The 19,447-nt window shown below is 47.5% G+C and overlaps 2 long non-coding RNA genes across 2 annotated transcripts; both read right to left on the minus strand.

Annotated features, from left to right (window-relative positions):
* Nucleotides 1-382: 382 nt before the first annotated feature.
* LOC137855523 (uncharacterized) lies at nucleotides 383-5,781 on the minus strand. Its single transcript, XR_011095784.1, has 2 exons — nucleotides 5,369-5,781; nucleotides 383-3,464 (listed from the first exon to the last, which is right to left on the minus strand). It is a non-coding gene; the product is annotated as an uncharacterized lncRNA (long non-coding RNA).
* A 9,331-nt stretch (nucleotides 5,782-15,112) lies between these two features.
* LOC137855524 (uncharacterized) lies at nucleotides 15,113-18,534 on the minus strand. The gene is made up of 3 exons (XR_011095785.1): nucleotides 17,636-18,534; nucleotides 16,969-17,166; nucleotides 15,113-16,890 (listed from the first exon to the last, which is right to left on the minus strand). It is a non-coding gene; the product is annotated as an uncharacterized lncRNA (long non-coding RNA).
* Nucleotides 18,535-19,447: the final 913 nt, after the last annotated feature.

A 19,447-nucleotide genomic window follows, 5' to 3' on the forward strand; every position in this document is an offset into this window, starting at 1 on the left:
GCTGTCAATTAAAAGCATTCACTGAAGGTGAGCCGCAGATAAATTAATCTAATAAGAAAGCTCCATAGGTCAACAGCTTCCTGCCAGGGACAAGGGAACGTCACAGCACACTGCTTGTTGGTGCTGGACATGACGGTAATGCTACCTGTCACTGCCTGGAAGCAATGTCCCTGGATATGTGAACGACACCATTGCCTGCAGCCTGCACGGTGCTGTGGTTCATCATGTTTGCTCCAAGGGTTTGTTTCGGTAAGGACCAAAGCTCTCATGCTACCGCTCTCTCCACGTGAGCACACCGTGCTGGCACCCTGGATGGCCACCCAGAATTGTGTGGAGCCAAGAGTGAAAGTGGGTAAGGCGCAGTCGACACGGGGCAATACCAAGATACAAACAACTGGAGACCCTCATGACACTCAACACGATTTGGCAGTGAATGTTGGCCAAGGCTCCAGGGACAGCAGGGTCCTGCACTTGGCAGTTTGCTCCAGGACCAAAAGGTGCAGGGAGTCTGTGGGCACTCCAAGCACCACACAAAGAGCTCCCAGCCATTCCCAGAAGTCCTCTAAAGCAGAGGTGGCCCAAGATGACTGAAGATCATTTAATTTGCCAGTTATGCAAATGAGGAGAAAGATTTCCTATCTTCTCTGATAAACTGCAAAGGTAGAAAAATCTCTGGTCAGCAGGTGTAGGCCCACCTGCACACAGGGTGGCTTTTCAAAGCAGAGCAAAGAGTTCACAATCCTTTCTGCTCGCCGTGACCGAGATGAGAAGACCCACATCAAACATACCTGAATTTGGGGAAAAACTCAGCCCATGCCCACTGAGTTCACAGGATGCAATTTGCAATTAGAAGCAACACAGAAAGACACAACTGCACACAAAACGTGGAAGAAGGAAATCTTCACACAACATACCTCAGAACTTGAGGAAAAGGATGGAAAAATCCTAGTGCTCAGCAGTACGCTCTGATGGTCATTTCCCTCAGATTATGTTTTGTTGCCTAAAATAATGTTTAAGACATTGCATTATTGGCTGATGTTCCTCAGCCAATCAGTTCACATCTGTTTTTTCACAGCTTCTTTATATTTGTCCTCCCAGAGTCTTCTAAGCGGAAGTAGATGTTTTCAGCGATGCAAGAGGAATTCTGGATTAGTTTGGAGGTTTTTTTGGAGATGAAGAGGAATCTGAGGGCAAAACCAGTTTATATTTACTCATCAACCCCTGTATTTTGTAATATAGATACCAGACATAAGTACAGAAAAATAATGTAAATGTCACGAGCAGAAAGGTAGCTTCAATCCATCAAATATCTCAAATATTTTACAGTCCAAGTAACGAAAAAAAATCCTTTACTGGGAGTCAATTGGTTTGTCACAATTCAGACAAATATTTGCTATGCAAAAGCAATTCTTACTTTACAAAGGCAGCGCGGTACCTTTGGGAATGCTCCCACAAGCCTCATTCCCATCTCTGCAGAAAAACAGAACGACACAACTCAACTGCTTGCGTTGCAGCAGCGGGTCAACTGCTCCGAAGGCACGGTCTCGGGGCACAGGGGCTGCTTCTGCCAGACATCGTAGACGTTTTATGTCATGCACATTCTGGTTCTCAGTTTCCCGTTACTGTTTTCTTTCAGTTTAGGGATAATCTCAGATGTATGTTTCTTGCCATTTAAAACCGAGAGAAAAACCACAACAGTATTTTCCGTGTAAGCCAAAATCTTTCACATGTGCCAACTGTCAGAGCAGACAAAAGAGCTTTGATCACAGTCAGACACCATAACTAGCTACTTGTTTTAATTACAGAAAGTTTTAGCTATTATTACACGACAGGCTGGCACATTCAGCACATGACATAATTTTATGACAGCTTTTCATTGCTCTCAGCGCAGCTCCAGCCCTAGGCTATTCCACTCACAGCAGAAGCATGGGCTTGAACGAACCCGGGGAGATACCGAGCCCTACAGCAACCCGCTCGTGCTCCAACCCCGCTCCCAGCCTCGATGGGATCCCACCACCCTCACCCAGCTGGTGTGGAGCCGCGAGCTGCCCACAGGTCATGTGCTTGCTTTTGTTCTTTAATGAAACAATTCTAAATCCATGGTCTGGGGGACATACTTCAGTTATTTGTAAATTTCTTCTACTTGGTGTTTTCCTTCTATTTTTAGCACACTTGCTGTTTTGAGGGACTGATGAGCTCAACCCCAAACTATTGTTTTTTTTCCTGCCTGGATTGCTGTCAGACCACCAGAAAAAAAAAAATAGCTGTGGCACAGGGCAGCCCAAACATTTTCACAAGTATTCCGGGGCTGTTACATGTTTTCACCTCTATTAGCAGTACTTTCATTTTGGCAAACGTTTCCGTGAACAAACTCACAAAAGCACCGACGAGGAGCAAATCAAAGGGATTATGACAGTTGTCAAAAAGGCTCTGTGATTTCTGTTTGAACAAACGCTTATGAGTAGTCATTTTCTCATAGCTGGGAGCTCTAATCCTCATCTATTCAGCACATTACAGAAAAACACGAAAACACATCCCCTATCACTGCATCTAATTTCAAATGAAGTCAAATAAGTGTAGTAAAGAGAATAAACACAAATAATTAGTGACACTGATAACATAGGAACCGGGCTGAAAGAAGGCTTTCCCGTGGAAAACACTGGGAAGCAGTGTCAGAGTTGTTGATTAATTTAACAGCTATTAAAACATCTTATTAACTCAAGTGCTAATTGAGTGCTTGGCAGGAATAACAGAGCAGTGCCAACCATACACATACATAAAACTTGCTAAAATTTGAAGAAATTCTGTGGCTTAATATTTTGTTTCTTTTACAACTTGCTTTTATAGCACGTTTGGCTGGCTTAGGTGGCCCTACCTAGCTGCTTTGTGCCGGTTTTGAAGATGCCATGCTTTGATGGTACACAGCCTTGGGTGTTCTTTAAAAAGGTAAGTCCATTTACAGTCCTCACAGCTGAGATCTTCTAAATCCTGCTGGAACACGTGCCTCACAGCAGTGCTTGTGTTTGCACAAAGACAGAAAGGTGCAAATTGATGAACTTTGGGAAGAAAGAAGCAGAGCCATAACTGCTGATGGGGTGAGCATGGAGGGTCCAAGTGGTCCACGGACCCATGACCATGCTGACCATCACCTTCCCAGGACCAGTGGCTGGTTTTCAGATCCTCAGATAATTTTTATTTCATGTGCCTGGGCAGTTTGCAGGCAGAAGTTAGACTAGCTTTCCTCCATCCTCAGCATTTGAGCCCCAAGGGCGATAGTTTGTGGTTGACACACATCATTTCCTTTATTTTCTTGCACCCATAACCCACAAAGACATCCCACCATGACTCCTTGATGTGAAGAGGACGGCCACACGTTGCTGTGCTTTCCTTTTGTAGGAACACGGAGGTCACCTCCACCCCTTCCCCACCATCCCTCCCAGGAGGAGGGAAGCGACTTGTTTTTCCTGTTCAAGCAAAGCCAAGATATCACATTGCCTGAATTTTGCTCGGGGCCTAAAGTGAAGCGTATCCCACTGGTGGAAGTGTTGCAAAACCCTTCAGCTCCAGACCTCTCCCCTCGGTGACTACAAACGGAGACGGTGGCAGGGTGCTCACTCCTACAGGGCAGGGCCAAACCTCCAGTCATATAGGATGAATTACCTGAGCACAGTCAGGAGATATTTTGAGCTCAGATACTTCAAATCCTAGTGATAGCCAACAAAATGGAAGAAAATGTATGAAGTTTGCCATGCATAAGGCCACCTGTCTGCCATCTAGCCCTCAGCACAGCCCCATCAATTTCTCTTTAGATACATGAAAGGCAAAGGATGAAGCCAGGAATTACAGCCTTGAGCCCAAAGAAGCCTCTGAAAGGTTATTTAGCTGCAGCTTAAAAACTGTTAAACGCCCCTGGATGGTCTGTTTGCAGTTCCCCTGGAGCACAGGCCAGCAAGCACAGGCAGGCAGGGCCAGGCTGGAAGCTGCCCCGGGTCCATGTTTAGGCTCAGGTACCCAGCAGAGGTCATAAATGCTTTGAGTGGTCAAATCCCCTGGGAACCTTGGTCAGAGGGGGGAGGGTGGAGGGTACATCGCCTTCCCCACTTCGAAATGGCCGGCCACCTAGTGCTGGTGCTTATTAATAACCTTGCTTAAGGAAATTGGCTGGAGTCTCACTTTTCATTGTGCTGAATGAATGGGACTAAATATAATCCAGGGCTCGTTTGGGTGAATAACAATGCAAGAGAAACTTCCTGTTCTAGCCCAGTTTAAAAGTAGGAGTTTCTCGAGGCTTGGTGAAATTCTTCAAATCTCAAGAAACATTAAGGTCACTCTCTGGATTCCTCTTCTCTTCCAAATAAAGATATTCTTTTAATACTCCGTGTGAAGGGTAATGTAGCTGAAAGCACAAGATGTTTTAATCAATGAGCACTCAGAAACAAAGGTGCTTCTTGGCTGAAGATCCAAATTCAATAATTATTTTTTCAGCTCAACTAGAATAAAGACATTATTTAAACATGTATCTGTCATCTCACGCTGCCTGCGGCTTGCTGCTGGGTATCTATTTCTCAGGCACACCGTGGCAGCTCCTTATGCAAAGGGGAAAAAAAACATAACCACTTCCTCACACCTGGGAGTGTGCCTCATTACGATGGGGCGCTGCGTCAGGAGGTGGTTTCAGGTGCTGTTGGGCGCGTGAGCGCGCGCCCATCTTTGCGAACACGCCTGCTTGTGTTTCAGATTTACAAAACCAAGGCTGGCAGTGTCTGATTTGGCACTTGGTGCCAAATAAAGCACAGGCCCAGAGGCTGCAAAGGAGGGGGGCGCGGGAGAACCGGGAGCTCAGCAGCGGCACCGCTGCCAAGACTGAGATTTAGAGATGTAAAAACACTTTAGCCCTGCCCATCTCCTCTCCCTCATCGTGCCGTTTGCTACCAGCCCATTAGCCTTTCTGATGAGCTCTCCAGGACCTTCGATCCCCATGTGCTGCCTGCGTGAGCAATGTCCTTGCAAAGATCTTTGCTCTGGGAGAAAAGCAAGAAGTTCATCTGCGACTCCTCTTTCTCTACAAGTGCAAAGTCTGTTTTATTTTGCCTTCTAAGTGTGCCACACGTAGTGGACCTGAATCCAGTGCTGCCAATAAATGCAGACCCTTCACCAGCTCAGAAGCGCAGAGCCAGCATGGTCCTGCTGGGCTCTGGGCCAGCCCCACACATTGAGGACAAAGGCTTTGGGGAAGGGGTGCATGCAAGGAGGACAGCAAGGTTGGAGGAATGTATGTAGGAACATGCTAGAGATGAAAAGGAGAAAGGGCAGGAGGACCTTGGGGTAGAAGCGAGAGAAGGTGGAAGGGAAGAGACACGTGGGGTACCTGATGGGTATCTGCAGGTGATCACAGGGCTGAGATCCTCCACAGGAGACCCTCCACATCGTGTTGCCTCGAGGAGCTCCTGGCAGCGGCACAGCCATAAACATGGAAAAGTTGGGTGAAGAAAGAGTGGGCACATTTCTGCCCACGAGTCCTCGAGACGGGCAGTTGTGCAGGACAGAGAGATCGCACCAGACAGGCCCTGCAGAAACCACCGAGCTGTGAGGAGTGACTGGAGGACACAGCAGGAGATTTCATGCTCTCGCCATGTGCTTTGATGCTCTCGGCTAACGAGTTAATCAGCTGTTTGTTGTCGGGCCTGATGGGAAAATATCAACAAACACAGCTAGATGATGAAGTGGAGAGAGCAAAACATTTTCTGGCATGTGCTCCTTTGACTGTAACATCAAAGATCACATTAAGATTTTTGCAGAAGTTTGTTTAATTCCAAAATAGTCAGGGGTGTCAAACCCCATTTGCAGGAAGACCTGGGGAGAAGGACTCCACTGGAAGGGCAGGGGTGTTTAATATTTCACAAAGGGCATGACAGACCAATGCACAGTTCTCAAAACATCCTAATTAAAATGTTTTAATTAATGTTTGTTTAAGTATTAGCAGACATAGGGCTTCATGCGTCCCGGATATATCAGGTCCCATGGGAGCATCTTTTCCCTTTCCCAGGGGAAGGACACATCTTGAACCCCTCACAACCTCCTTTTGACATTGAGAGTTTCCTCGTCTCGAAGGGCCAGGAGACTTATTTTTTTTTTATTTTTTTTTTTTATCCAAGCAGAAGCCAGCCATGCAAAGCAAACAAAGCCAAGAGTGTGAAGGGAGCAGCAGACATGATCTTGCTTCCTCTCCAGGGCAGTAGTTTCAGTTCCCCAGCCCATTAATGTCATCAGCCCAGCATCCAGGTCTGCCCAGCATCTGGACCAGGCACACTCCTGCTCCCGTGCCAGGACTGGAGGTGCTCCTCCATTCTCAGCCACCTTGTCTTGTTCTTGGAGAAGGGACTAGAAGAGGGCTTCAGACAAAGCTGGACAACAAAATTCAGGGGAGCATCCCCGTTTCCACAAGGTCATTTTTTAAATGAAGAAGAGATGCTGCTTTGGTCACTCAGACAGTATATCTGAGATGCTGCTTTGGTCACTCAGAAGAGACAGTGCGTCTGATGTTTTCTGAAGATATGGGCTGAAAAAATGATGTAAGGAAAAGCAGGTAGAAAAACATTCTGTGTTTTAATTTTATGGGAAGTCTCCTGGGCCGGGAAGGGTTTCAGGGATCTCTAGGGGAAAATCTTGCTGCCATGACTTAGTTGCCACCATCACAGAAAAGCCAAGGACTAAATGTGCTGCGAAGACCCTGTGAATTTGCTCATGAAGAAGCACCCTTAGCCACTGGCTGCTTTATCTCCGTGGAGATAAGAGGAAGGGTTTGCTGCTGCCCTTCACAAACAGCCCATCCTGCAGCAAAGCCAGAGAGGAGCAGGACAGCAGCGTGACTTGCACAGCCTTTTCCAGTGATTATTGACGGGGCTGAATGCACACTCCCAGTAGCATGGATGGGCAAATGAGCTACCACAAGATGGGTCTGCAGAAGCATGCACACGGAGCGAGCAGCCAAATGACAGAGGAGCCTGCACCTCAACCTGCAATGGATACGGAAAAAAAAAAAAAAAAAAATCCATTTTAATTATGCAAACCACATGCACATTTTTTTTTTACCTATAAGGAAAGAAAAATAGGACTGTGCCTTATCTTTTTGTGCAATCGTCATTCGGTTTGAAACCCGTGGATAATTAACAACATTATCATGCAAATTCAACTGAGTCGAGCTATGTAAATTGAAGCGGCTTCACCCACCTACCCAGAGAAATGGCAACCCTGCGCTGCCGTCGGGAAGCGCTGAGCACTATTTTTAGTGCTGCGCTGTGAGAGGGCCTGTGGGAGGGCATCTTCCAGAGGAATGCAGACGGTATCTTTGAGGAGGAATTAATCCTTAGGAAACCATTACCCGCTCTCACAAATGACCAAAGGATATTTTTTTCTCACTGGGCTGGAGTTTATGCACAGACAGCCGCGTGCATTGAAAGAAAATCATGACTCATTGAATTTAAGGAACTATTTATTGAAGCCAAATTTTCGAGTGCTCCTCCCTCTCCCTTGGCTCGCTGTCACAACGGTCACAACAGAGTCACAAATTTCTGTTTATTTCCCCTGAATTGGAGAAGTCAGGCTTTTTCAGGACTGCAAAGCTCTCGTGCGTCCTTAGAGCTGTGTGGAGAGATGCCCACAGCTCATTTTTACTGGCAACACCTTCGCACGCCAAAGGAGACCGCGCAAAGGCTCCTTGAAAAATAACCACCCAAAACACACCCTGAAGTGATTTTCTGAGGGTTTCAATTTATTAAACGTTTGCCCAGATGACCTCCAGCCTGTCACCCAGACTGCAGGGCCTAGGCCGGGGCCTAGGCCGAGCCCCCGCGGCTCCCTCTAGTGGGGCCTGGCAGAGCCCCCAGTTTGGGGCACAGGGACATGTCACATCTTCCTGGTGGCAAACACTGCTCGAATGAATGTTGGAGAGTCACGAACTGCTGCTATTTTTTTTCCTCAAATACCTATAAATGTATAAGCTGACGCCTATCTGGGCTGAAATGTTTTGCTAGTACGTCTGAAGTGTCAAAACCCACGTAAACGCGCATTTTACCTGTGTATAAAGAGTTCCTGGCAGCACCACCTGTGAAAAAAAGCCATAATTACCTCATAAACAAACACTTTTAGATAAAGTTTGTAGGTTTGTTTCTTTGTGCGTGTGAGTGTCTGTTTTAATTTATTTATTATTATTATTCTTTTAAATGCATCTCCCTCATTCTCACATATCGGGACTCAAAAATGTTTAACCCCACATCCAGGATTAAAAACTCTGTAGGTGAATGAGGAAAGATTTGAAACTCTGTAGTTGAAAGATGTTCTGCCTCTGAAAGCAGCAGAGGTGTTCAGGAGTTCCCATCTCCCTGAACATCATCAGGACTTCACTTTCCAAAGTGACTTCAAAAAACAGGTTGCCAAAGGCTTGCAAAATTTTAAGGTTGAGAAAAATACATAAATAAATAAAAGGTGCAACTAACATCGGCCTAAAATTTTAAACCATTTAATGACTTTCTATGGAAAGCATTTGCATTTATCAGCCAGTGCTTCAGATGGCACGCAGCGGGGTCGGTTTGGCTGCTTATCCCCAGCATGAACCCATCCTTCTAATTTTGCCTCCCGCTTGTTGAATCTTGCCTGCTATTGCAAGGTCTTTAGGGAAAGACTTACATTTTCCTATGTGTCTGCAAAATGCTTGCCACAATGCCCGAGCCCTGTAGATGTTACTATAATAATAATTATTATTATTATGAGCACAATTCCCATTGTGAGCGGCGTGCAGTGAGGCGGCCAAGAGCCCTGCCACGAGCAGGTTTAGAGTCTGCCATCTAATTACAGGCAAAGAGGAGGTGCAAGAGGATCAGCTATAGCGGAGAAGAGGAAAAGGCTCTTGGGAGAGAACATGAGCATTTTACAAGGTAGATTTGCTCTCCTCACTTGTGCTTAACGGATGTGCTGTGACTTAATACCTTAAAGGTATTGCCTCAGACACCCCTTTTTCTTCTGCTGGGGAAGTCTGGGTGGACTTTGAGTTCCTTCTATATTTCCGTAGGATGTCTGCAGGCTGGAGGAGACCTTAAAATGCACCGAAGCATCGGAAGAAATCCCAATGCAGCCAATGCACAGGAAACACCGAGCCTGGGGCGAGGCCGCACAGCTGGGGATGGGCTGTGCAGGTGCTAAGGGCACGCGCGGAAAATTGGATGTGTCCTGAAACCCTCCGATTTATGGCCCCGCTGCAAACCATCTGCCTAGCACATGGCCCGTCGACACACACAGCTGAGAAATCCCACATGGAAACACAGCAGTCTTAGACGTGGGGCGAAAGGGACCATCCTGGTCATAAATACAGCACTGGGGTTTTGCAGGGAACCAAATATTTTATTCAGAACTGAGCCAGGAGGGAGACATTTTTTTGTTTTATGACCAAACCTGAAATTTTGGAATTTGTTTTCTACTGTGAAACGGGTAATAAATTTGTCAGGCACTGCAATTCCAAAATTGCTTAACTTCAGGTAGATCAAAGTGTTTGATTTCCATGAAATCTGATTTCAGCCTTGAAAATTATACACCATACGTATTACATTTTTGTATGAGACTGGAAGAAATTGAACCAAAACATTTTGGAAAGGAAATTCAAATTGTTCTTTCTGTCGATTTTCTATTTTATTTCCTTTCCATTTTTCTAGAGAAGTGAGATTTTGTACATCTCAAAGCCATTCTCCATGAAAATTCGTTTCTCAGCATGCTGGCTTCCCCTTACAGAAGGACACCAGTGGCCACACCGCTGCCAGAAACAAGCCATCAGGTGGGTCAGCGTTCACATCAGGAGCTGGGGATGAAAGCCCAGCCTGCAGCAGCAGCTGCCAAAGGGATGCTAAAAGGTAGCCTAAGAACAAACCACTGATCAGGGCGAGGAGGGCCAGCTGCTTTATCACTGCCTTGATCGATGACGAGCACGGTGCTGGCTGGGAAGACTTCTCTTTCATTAGGAGCTGTGCTCTGACTCATGGCTTGCTGCATCTGTGCAAATATATTCTGTTGACTTAATGCTGGTGTGGGTGCTGGGCTGCATCTTCCCCCACTCGGTATCGTGCAGGACAGCAGGACACCTCATTTTATAGGAGAGGCACATAAAAAGCAACAGCTGTAAGAAGCTCATGGGTTTTCTCATGGGCTCTGGCAGAGAGCTCCCCCCAGCCCTGTGGGATCAGATTGTGGGCAGGCAGAGGAAAATGCAAGCAAAACTTCCCCTGCAAGGAAAAAGAAACAGCTTCACATCTTCTGAGCATCACGGCTGGCAGGCCTAAAAAGACAAATTATTTAAGGAGGATTTCACCGAGCACAAGGATAGGTTTTCAATGCAGACGGCACAGAGCGCACCTGGATCTGCACCCACCTAACCACACCTCTGGGTGCCTCGTGGTGCTCGGCAAAAGCAACTGGGCTCCTGCAGCTCTTTTTACTGAAATTAAACCGAAGAAGGGATCTCCGGCTGTGCAGCACCCGGGGGAAGGCGTCACTGCGGTGGCCGCGGTGGGGACGTGGCCATACAAGGCACCGTCCCCACCGCGCCGGCAGCCCTCGCCGTGGGAAAGTCTTTGATGTTACCAGAGCTCTGGGGCCGCACTTCCACCCCGGTACCTGATCTTGTAAACATCAGTGACGGCGCGGCTGCCGTGCACACAGAAACCACATCCTGTCACCCGCTCGGCAATCAGTGGGGCCATCTCGGTGGCCAGGACGTGGAGGAGTTGCGGCACTTGTCTGCTTGCTGCAAGGCAAGAGCGGTTCCCGTCAGGGCGAGGGGCCACCTTTTTGCACCCTATGAACCCTTGGGCTTGTGGAAATCCACCCGTGTGCAGCCAGGGCTTATTTTTTCAAGTGGCCGAGGCAGGCTACGTGCATCAGCTGATGGTTTCTGCCAGCAGTTTTCCTCTCCACAGGAACATGGATCTGACTTTATAATTCATGCATGCCTGGGAAGTTCAATCCAGTCCCACTGGAGTAGCAAGCTCAGTGGGAGTTTATTTATTTAAAGCAGTGCATGCAGTAGCATGGAAAAAATCAAATCTATCAGAAACCATAAGTCTTAATCCTGAAACAGCCTCGTTTTTCGTAAAATATGGTCTAGAGAAACGGCTTTTAAAATGTGGCTTCCACTGAGCCTTGGCTTAGCGTTGCAATCCCCACAGAACAATATTATAGCATAATAATTAAAACATTTACAAAATGAAGATAATCTATGGCTGATCCAAGTTTCTATGGAAATTTGGAGGCTATGGAGTATGCAGCTGTTCCCATCTAATGCAAAGGTTGGCTGTAGCTCTGCTTCTGAGCACATTCGTAACTTAGGGGATAATTTATCTGCTCTGTTTACACAGTTCTCAGCTTGCACAGCCCTCGAGCACAACTTTTCTACGTTTCCCAAGCAAAAGGCTGCCTTACTCTCCCCTCTCAACCTGAGCAGTTGGTGTTCTCTGTGCTAACAAAACTCCTCTGCTGAGAGGTGTGGGTGCTTGCGCCGGTGCCACAGCCGCTGCCTGAGGTGCGTCAGAGCACCCTGCGCTGCGGTGCCCACAAAGATGGTCCCACAAAAATGCTGCGTTTCCCCTCGGTGAGGTGTCAGGCTCCTGTTTCCTCCCCACACGGGCTGCATCCCGTGCTGCCGCCCTTCCCGAGCAGCAGAGGAAGGGGCACAGCTGGCTGGCGCGGCTGCCAGATGTGCTGCCAGATGTTTGGCTGTGGGTATGGGACCTCCTGCTCCTGGGCCGAAGGTTCCTGCTAACAGGGTTCACTGAGCTCATGGTGAAGCTGTAAACAGGGAAATTTCCCCAAATTTTGAGACCGGTGGCTTCAGGGCATTTAAATATTTTTACTTAAAACCACGTGCATCCCTGTCCGCTACAGACAAATTACGGTGTTAGCACTTTGCACACACGCAGTTGAGGGGAGGATGCTGTGAGACAAAGCAAGAGGGGAGAAGCACTTCAGGAAGTATCTTAAATGTCACAGCGTAGGACTTCTGGGCTGATCCCACTTCACAGCACTTCATAAACCAGAGCAGTATGAGGCTGGGCAACCCGAGCTGTGAGCAGTGGAGCCCAGAGTCATCATTTGCCAGCTGCTCACGTTCATGACAGGACAGGGTCTTACATTCACGGGTTTATCATCTCCAGTGAGGCTGCAGCTGATGCAAGCAGTTTTCATTTCGCAATGTGAAATTGCTAATGAAGAAAGCATTAATGACCGCTAAGCAAAGGAAGCTGGCCGGTGGAGCACAGCTCCAGCGGCTACACAATGGCCCAGGGGCTGCAAACCTTCAAACCTTACAGAAGCAATAGCAAGGAAACCTGCTCTTTGCAAAGGGAAAGCAAAGCTACGTCACTCAGGAGGGCAGAGAAGAAAATATTTCAGCTGAAACAGTGCTGGTGTTTCCCACCCTGGACAACTATTTAGTAACATTCACCAAAAATTTGCTTAGCATTAGTCCAAGCTCAAAGAGACAGCCTCAAAGTGTCAGGATTTGGCAGTCAGAAGGGAAAAAAAGAAAAAAGAAAATAAAACCAACAAAACAAAACAAAACAAAATAAAAGCAAGCATACAAACAAACAAGAAACACCCCAAGCCCCCGTATTTTAATTCCTGGTCACATCGAACCAGTGCAGCACAGCTGAGTTGCAGTTGGGATGGAGGCAGTGATGGCTCAGAAGTGCCATTGATTTTGGAGAGCAGCTGAATCCAGAGGCCCTCGGACACTTCTCAGTGAAAATAATTTGCGAATGAGTATTCACATCTCATATCGTTAGAAAGCCGGTCAGAACACAAGGGAGCTCAGAAGCTGAGGTCAGTACCACTTCATACGGCAAGCCTGCACTTGAGGAGAATTTGCTCCATTCTGCACAGCCCATCTCAGCACCTCCAGCCTGCTCATGGAAACACTTGGAGGAAAACGTGTTTCCTGCCATCCTGAGAACATTAATTTGGCTCGCATGTACTACTGCAGGGGGTTGTGCCAACCAAGAGAAACTCTGCTAATAATTTTGTCCGCAGGGCTTGCATGTCCTGTATCACACTCTGACTGCAAGGGAACGTCTGTGGCATGTAATTACTGGGCATGTGTTTATTTTACTCCGATCTTCAATGTTTACAAAAGACATGCAGAGCAGAGAAGGGGGTTCTATTGTTTTCCTTTTCGTAGACTTCTGAGTACATAACATTCCTGGACAGACAGCTGGTAGTGCGGAGGGATGCGAGCCAAGGTGCCGTGACCCGAACCCTCCCGCTTGCAGGAGGTGCAGGACGCAGACACAGGCACCGGGATGCTCCGACACAGAGAAATGCCCCATGCACTGCCTGGCATTTCCCAGCGTGCTGAGGAAGGTGGCAGGAGGAGGGACAGGCACTTCAAGTGACACAGGGGCGATTCCTAGAAGCAGACCAGCCGTGCCCCTGCTTGGCCGTGCCGAGGGCTCGTTTCAGGCGTGCGGCTCCCTCTGTGCCTGTGCCAGTGTTTGCAGCAATAAATTGCTGCCTCGGCCGTTTGCATTCCTTATTCCCCACGGGAGCCCTGTTGCTAAGTCACACGGTTCTGTCACTGGGGAGCGCCTATGGCTTTTCCTAGCTGTTTTTTTTTTTTTTATTTTTATTTTTTTCCCCCTTGTGGGTATCTTAGTTTCCTTACGCCAAATTCCTAAATTTCCAGCTAGATACCATCTCACTTTTGGTCATCTTACCTGCAGCTTGGACAGGCCATGAGGATGCTACATCAGTCCCTGACCATCATCGTAATGGATGGGAATAAAATATGAATTACACCAGCCTAGATTAGCCAGCAAGCGTCCTTCAGCACCTTCAGAAATCTATTAGAGAGCAATTTGCACAGTGCTTGCTTTCTGGCTTGCAGAACACTCTCTCTCTCCCCCGTATGGCCAATTTGGTTGTTTATGGGATTACACTTTTAAAAAGCTCCACACACAGTTGAATCTATCTCTCCACAGATGATAGCTTCCTTTTTTATTTTTATTTTTTAATTACTAAAATTCCAGGAGAGGATTTTCTTTGTAACTACTTACTGCTACGAGCATTAAAACAGATCTGAAGTTAACCAGCGAGTAGAACAAATGTGAAGATCCTCGGCCTCTCAGGTCTGCTAAACCAGAAAACTATTTTCAAGGCAATCCAAGAGTCACAGCCCCCCAGGCAGGGCCAGCACACTCCCTCGTTACAGCCCGGGCTCTGTGCGCTTAACGAGCAGCTGTGTGTGACCGCTGGGCTGGGAAGAGCTGAACGGAGCAGCTGCGATGTGGACGCATTCTGGGAGCAAACAGGGCTGTGATTTGCCTTCCCAAAAAGAGGGGGGAGAGCGGCGTGTGGGATTGCACTGCGAGCACATCCACTGTAGAGACAGGCGCAAGGGAAATCCGCTTGCAAAGAGGGAACTGGATCCAGACCTGGAACTGTAACAGCATGGGCACCAGCCCAATTTCTGGAGCACGTGCACGTCTCCGGCAGCATCACCAGTCCTTGCCGCGCTCTGCTTGGGCCAAGATTTCTACTGAAAGGGAAGATCATTTTTCTGTCATATGCGGAAAACAGACTGCAGAAAACTTCCTCGCAGCACAGAATGCCTTCCCTGCTACAGACAGACAGAAATGTCCAATTCGCTTACAGCTAAAAATGAGTGCAAAGAGAACTTTAAGATCTTTTTTTTTTTTTTTTTTTTTTTTTGTCCATTGGATATTCAGTAAAAGAAAAACACAGCTTAAGCATCTGAAAATCTGAAGTAAGAGACTTTGCTCTCGCATGTCATGTGGCTGCCGGCTGGCTCCCGGGGAGACAGAGCTCACGCCCACGGCACGAGGCAGGCTCCCATTACATGGGGGGACAGGGTGGTGAATCACTGCCAACAGGGATTTACCCTCTCGACAGGGCAGGGTGAGGTCAAATAGGCAAGCCTAGGGCACTGTGAGTGCTGCTGAGAAGTGTTTTGGGTCAGGAGACACCTCGTTGCCTACCTGCTGCTGGTCCCCAGTAACAGAAGCTGCTCCTCCAAGGGTTCTCCAGGAAGGGAGGGAGCAGATATCAGATGGAAAGGTGCTGGGTGAGATAAAAGAAGTCTTTCACAGCGCTGGCTCACAAAATCACAGAAAAGGTGGTTGCAAGTGGCCTCTGGGGACCTCTGGTCCAGCTCGTGGCCTCAAAGCAGGGCTGGCACCAGCACCAGGTCAGGGCAGCTCTGGTGTTGCTGCAGGAATGGGACATGCCAAGGACTGTCCTCAAGAGGCTTAGAGCTGCTGATGAAAATAGCAGGATATGTAAATTACCTGTTCTGCACGGGAAGGTACTGGGGAGCTCTGAGCCCAGCCCAGTGGCAGCAGTTCCCATCTACCTCCCTTCTCATCCTCTTCGCAAACTCCAATGTGCAGAAGCAAAGCAGCAGGGATTGCCCCCACAGTCTGCATCCATCTTCTTCTCTCCTTTTTTAATCAAAAAAAAAAAAAAAATCACATGCTGATTATGCAGTGATTTTGCCATTTTTCTTTGAAACAAAGCTGTCACGGAGAAAGCAGAACTCATCAGTTGTGCCAACAGCTAAGACATAAAGGATGAAGATTGAAGAATGGCAAAATAATAAAAAGCAAAGACACCAAAAACTTCCTTAAAAAAGGGGGGACAAGTAGGCAGAGAGAAAACAGAGTTGGGCAAGAGGAAAGAGATAAGTGCCTTTTGCTATACACCCCTCAAGTACATTTTGCTTTTTGGAGAAAAAAAAAAAAAAAAGAAAAGAAAAAAGAAAGATCTGGATCTCGGTACTTACATCAGGGCATTAGAAGATCATTACATTTGCAGACACTCTGTCTCCCCCAGTACATTAACAGCCCGTCCCCACACCCCATACAATATTTCCCTGGAGATGTCACCTTCTTTCATCACATCTGATATCTAATGAAGACATAAGAGAATTTAATAACAGCCTGCGCAGGGGAGATTTCTGCTCAGACAACCAAGGGAGCTGCTGATGTGTTGTTACTGGAGATGCTGGAGAAGGATAAGAATGACCAAGAAACCATGGGGAGTCTAGTTCTGGAGGTCGTGCTGGTGGATCCACTGATATCACCCCAGCCAGCCTGGAGTTTGTACTCACCAAGGCACAAAATCTTTCCCATCTGTCCCAGGTTGTGTTGTCTGAGTGAGTTCAGGTCCCACCACTTGGCTCTACACATTTACATGACTCCTTGCAGCGGGACACCCGCCCCAAGGCAACAGCTGGATAAGCAAAGTGATCCAAGCAAATCTGCACCCATTTCAAGCTCTCTTGCTGGATGTAACGAGATGTGCCTGGACTGCTCAGAAAAATCTTGCCCTGCTTGGGAAATCGGCCCCCGCAGGCACCTGGTTGGGCCCCATGGGAACACGCACTTGCACAAGAAGTGGAGTGTTTTATTGCCCATCCCTGATCGTTTCCACGCCCCAAATTTTCAAGACTGACCATTAGTTTTGGGTGCTTAGACTGAAACATTTTGGGGGGCTGATTCTCTTTTTTAAAAATTTTATTTTTTTTTATCAGGAGGTGAACAAGTGTTTTCAGAGCAGTGGTCTCGTATAAAAGTCTCAGATGAGAAATCCCCAAATCAAGGTTACAAAAATAACACGTCACTTTTAAACATTATGGCAAGTTACAATAAAGCCGGCTGACCTGATGGCTGTGCCTTGAGGTTCCTGTATGCGTTGTTCGTCCGGTGTCTGCCAGGTTCCTCCTCAGCCAGTTCTTGCTCTGCTCTTACAAACCCATATTCACGTACTCACTTTGCAGAGACACACTGGAACGTTTTTATGAGGGCTTTTATTGCCGGTGAGGGAAGGCAGGCTTCGCTGCAGATTGTTTATGACTCTTCTCAGGTGTGTGTTTAAACACAGAATGAAATAAGCCAAGTACAGACAAATGCTTACTTGCAAACACATTTTGGATGCTCCAGCAGCACCCCTGTGATGAGCAGCATGAAAGCTTTGGAGCCGCCTTTTAGCCGTGAAGCACAGACCCTCACGCACGCAGGACGTGGTGGGCCCTGGCTCTCCTGGCAGGGCACAACACCAACACAGGTTTTGCCTGTTTTGCCTCCACGTGGCCATTGCTGCTTTTCCCACCATCTTAAAAAAAAGTTTTAAAATGGTAACATTACTTTTTAAACTCCTTCATATTGAAGATTTTGGTATGAATCTGGTTGGGGCTCAATCCAGATGTTGCTGGCAGCTGCATCAAGGTTATCTGTAAGTGAAGGCCTCTGGGGCTTTCACTCCCCCTTCTCTCTAAATCTGTGAATTCAGTTTTTACTACACTAGAAATTTCTCAACTTTTGCTTTTCAGCTATCTAAAGTAAATTGCCAGATTTCTTATGTGCTTCAGGAGATTCCTCCCCAAATGAAGCAGTGATGACACTCGCTCCCGAGCTGTTTTCACCCAGTAACACAGTTGTATTTCCCTTGTTCCTGGACTCCCTGGGCTCCCTCTTTCTGGGCTCCCTGTGCTCAGCATCTTCCTTCTGCCTCTGGAGACCCATCCTTGCACCTCAGGACCTGGGTCACCCACCTCTTTGTCACCTATTTCTGCATCACCTACCTCTGCCACTCAGGAGGGTCCCCACCACCTTGCTGCCGGAGCACTGAGCCACAGGGAAGCAGAGGTTTGCAAAGCCCAGAAATAGTCCTAGGGAGAAGAGAAGAGAACTGTGAGTGTTGGCTACCTGGCAAAGCTTCTGTACGAGTTGTCGCGGTGGAAAATGCCTCGGAGGTCACATTAACGTGTAGGCTCATTGCTACGGACTGGCTCGCGTCCACCCCACCAAGCACTCTCTGAAGGGCACAAGCCATGGTCACGCTTGGCAAAGGTCCTTCCTGAGCTCCCTGCAGAGCTCCACAGAACCTGGGTCAATAATGATCACATCCTGGACTTCTTTTTTTTGTGCTAGTTTGAAATTCTCCAGGTAATGAAAGGCACTGCCAGAACTGCACGTCCACAGAAGGACACGAAGGTGTCGTGTGTTCTGCATCGTGGCGTGAAGGTCAGTGGGCATGAGGTCTCCTGAGATGTTTGGAGGACTGTCCAAGGTAGAGCCTGGTCCAGCTCATGACAGGTTTTTCCGTCTGGGCAACCCTGGAAAAAGCAGCCTGTCAGTCGTGCCGAGGTTTCTTCTTGGGAGAAACCAGTTGGTTTGCTCCAGAGCAGAGACAGGAGGGAGCTCATATGCATGCCGTGGAGACAGCCGGTGAGCAGAGCCCTGGGGGGAACACAGGCAGCCAAATTGGCTGTGCAGACAGAAGGTGCTTTCATATCCCCATCTTGGACGAGCGATGCCATTTCTCTGCACCCAAAACCTGCAGGATTGGCACTGTCGGTCCCTGCTGCCTCCTGGCATCATCACAAGCATCCATGTCGAGGTGTCTCTGGCACGTGGCCGTCAGCCGCCTGGAGCTCCTCCAGCTCTGAAGCATCCCCCAGGTGAGGATGATCTCCGTGCCTTGGATCTACAACATTTTAGCTACTTTTAAAAGTTAGTACAAAGGTATTCTTCTTTATACATCTCAGGTGCCCTAGCCTTTGATTTTGGGCCTGAATAGAGTTTTAGACTTAGTTTTAACCTTAGCATGAATGATACATAAAGCAGGCTCTTAAAAACAAGCTGAATAGCACTTAACTGACTGATTCCAATAGCTCCCCATCCTATTTACAGCCCGTGTTTTCAATATTGCAGTTCTGGCTGAAAAGCAGCATGAGACAGCATTATTCTCTATAATACACACTCTATTTACAGTAATACATGAAAACGTTTACTTTAAATTACAAATGTAATTATAAAGGTATAATTACAGATAAGACTGTGCCTCTTTGAGCCACCTCAAATTACAGCTTCATGTTATAACAATAAAACAGGATCAAATTAATGACCTTGATTAATTTCATTACGGAGCGGAGCGAGCGCCGCTTGGCGCAGGGTGAGCTTACTCTGCCTGACCTCGTTTCATCCGCGCCCTTCCCCTGCAATCGAGGCGAGCCTGATAATGCATCAGGTGAGCCTTTCCTCCCCCCAACGTTGCCAAGCGATCGGCTGCAGGGTTATAAATGTTGAGTGCTTAATACACGGTACACGGGGAGCACAGATTAACTTTTTTTTTTTTTTCCCTCTTTCCAGGTATTAAGGGACCTGGGATGGCTCAGCTGAACGGCACGCAAATAGAGTTTGGAACCAGAAATGAACCCAGATTTAAAGCAGCCGGCAGTGCTTGTGTACAGACTGAACTGATTTATCGTGCATGTTATGTGCTGAGTTGCAAAACCTTGCTATATTAGTGATTTAACTGGAGGAACAATTTGATTTGTCATTACCAATAGGGATGGAACTAAATTAGTCTCCCACATACTCTATGCTGATGA

The sequence above is a fragment of the Anas acuta genome, chromosome 4 (assembly GCF_963932015.1).
Source record: "Anas acuta chromosome 4, bAnaAcu1.1, whole genome shotgun sequence".
Lineage (NCBI taxonomy): Eukaryota > Metazoa > Chordata > Aves > Anseriformes > Anatidae > Anas > Anas acuta.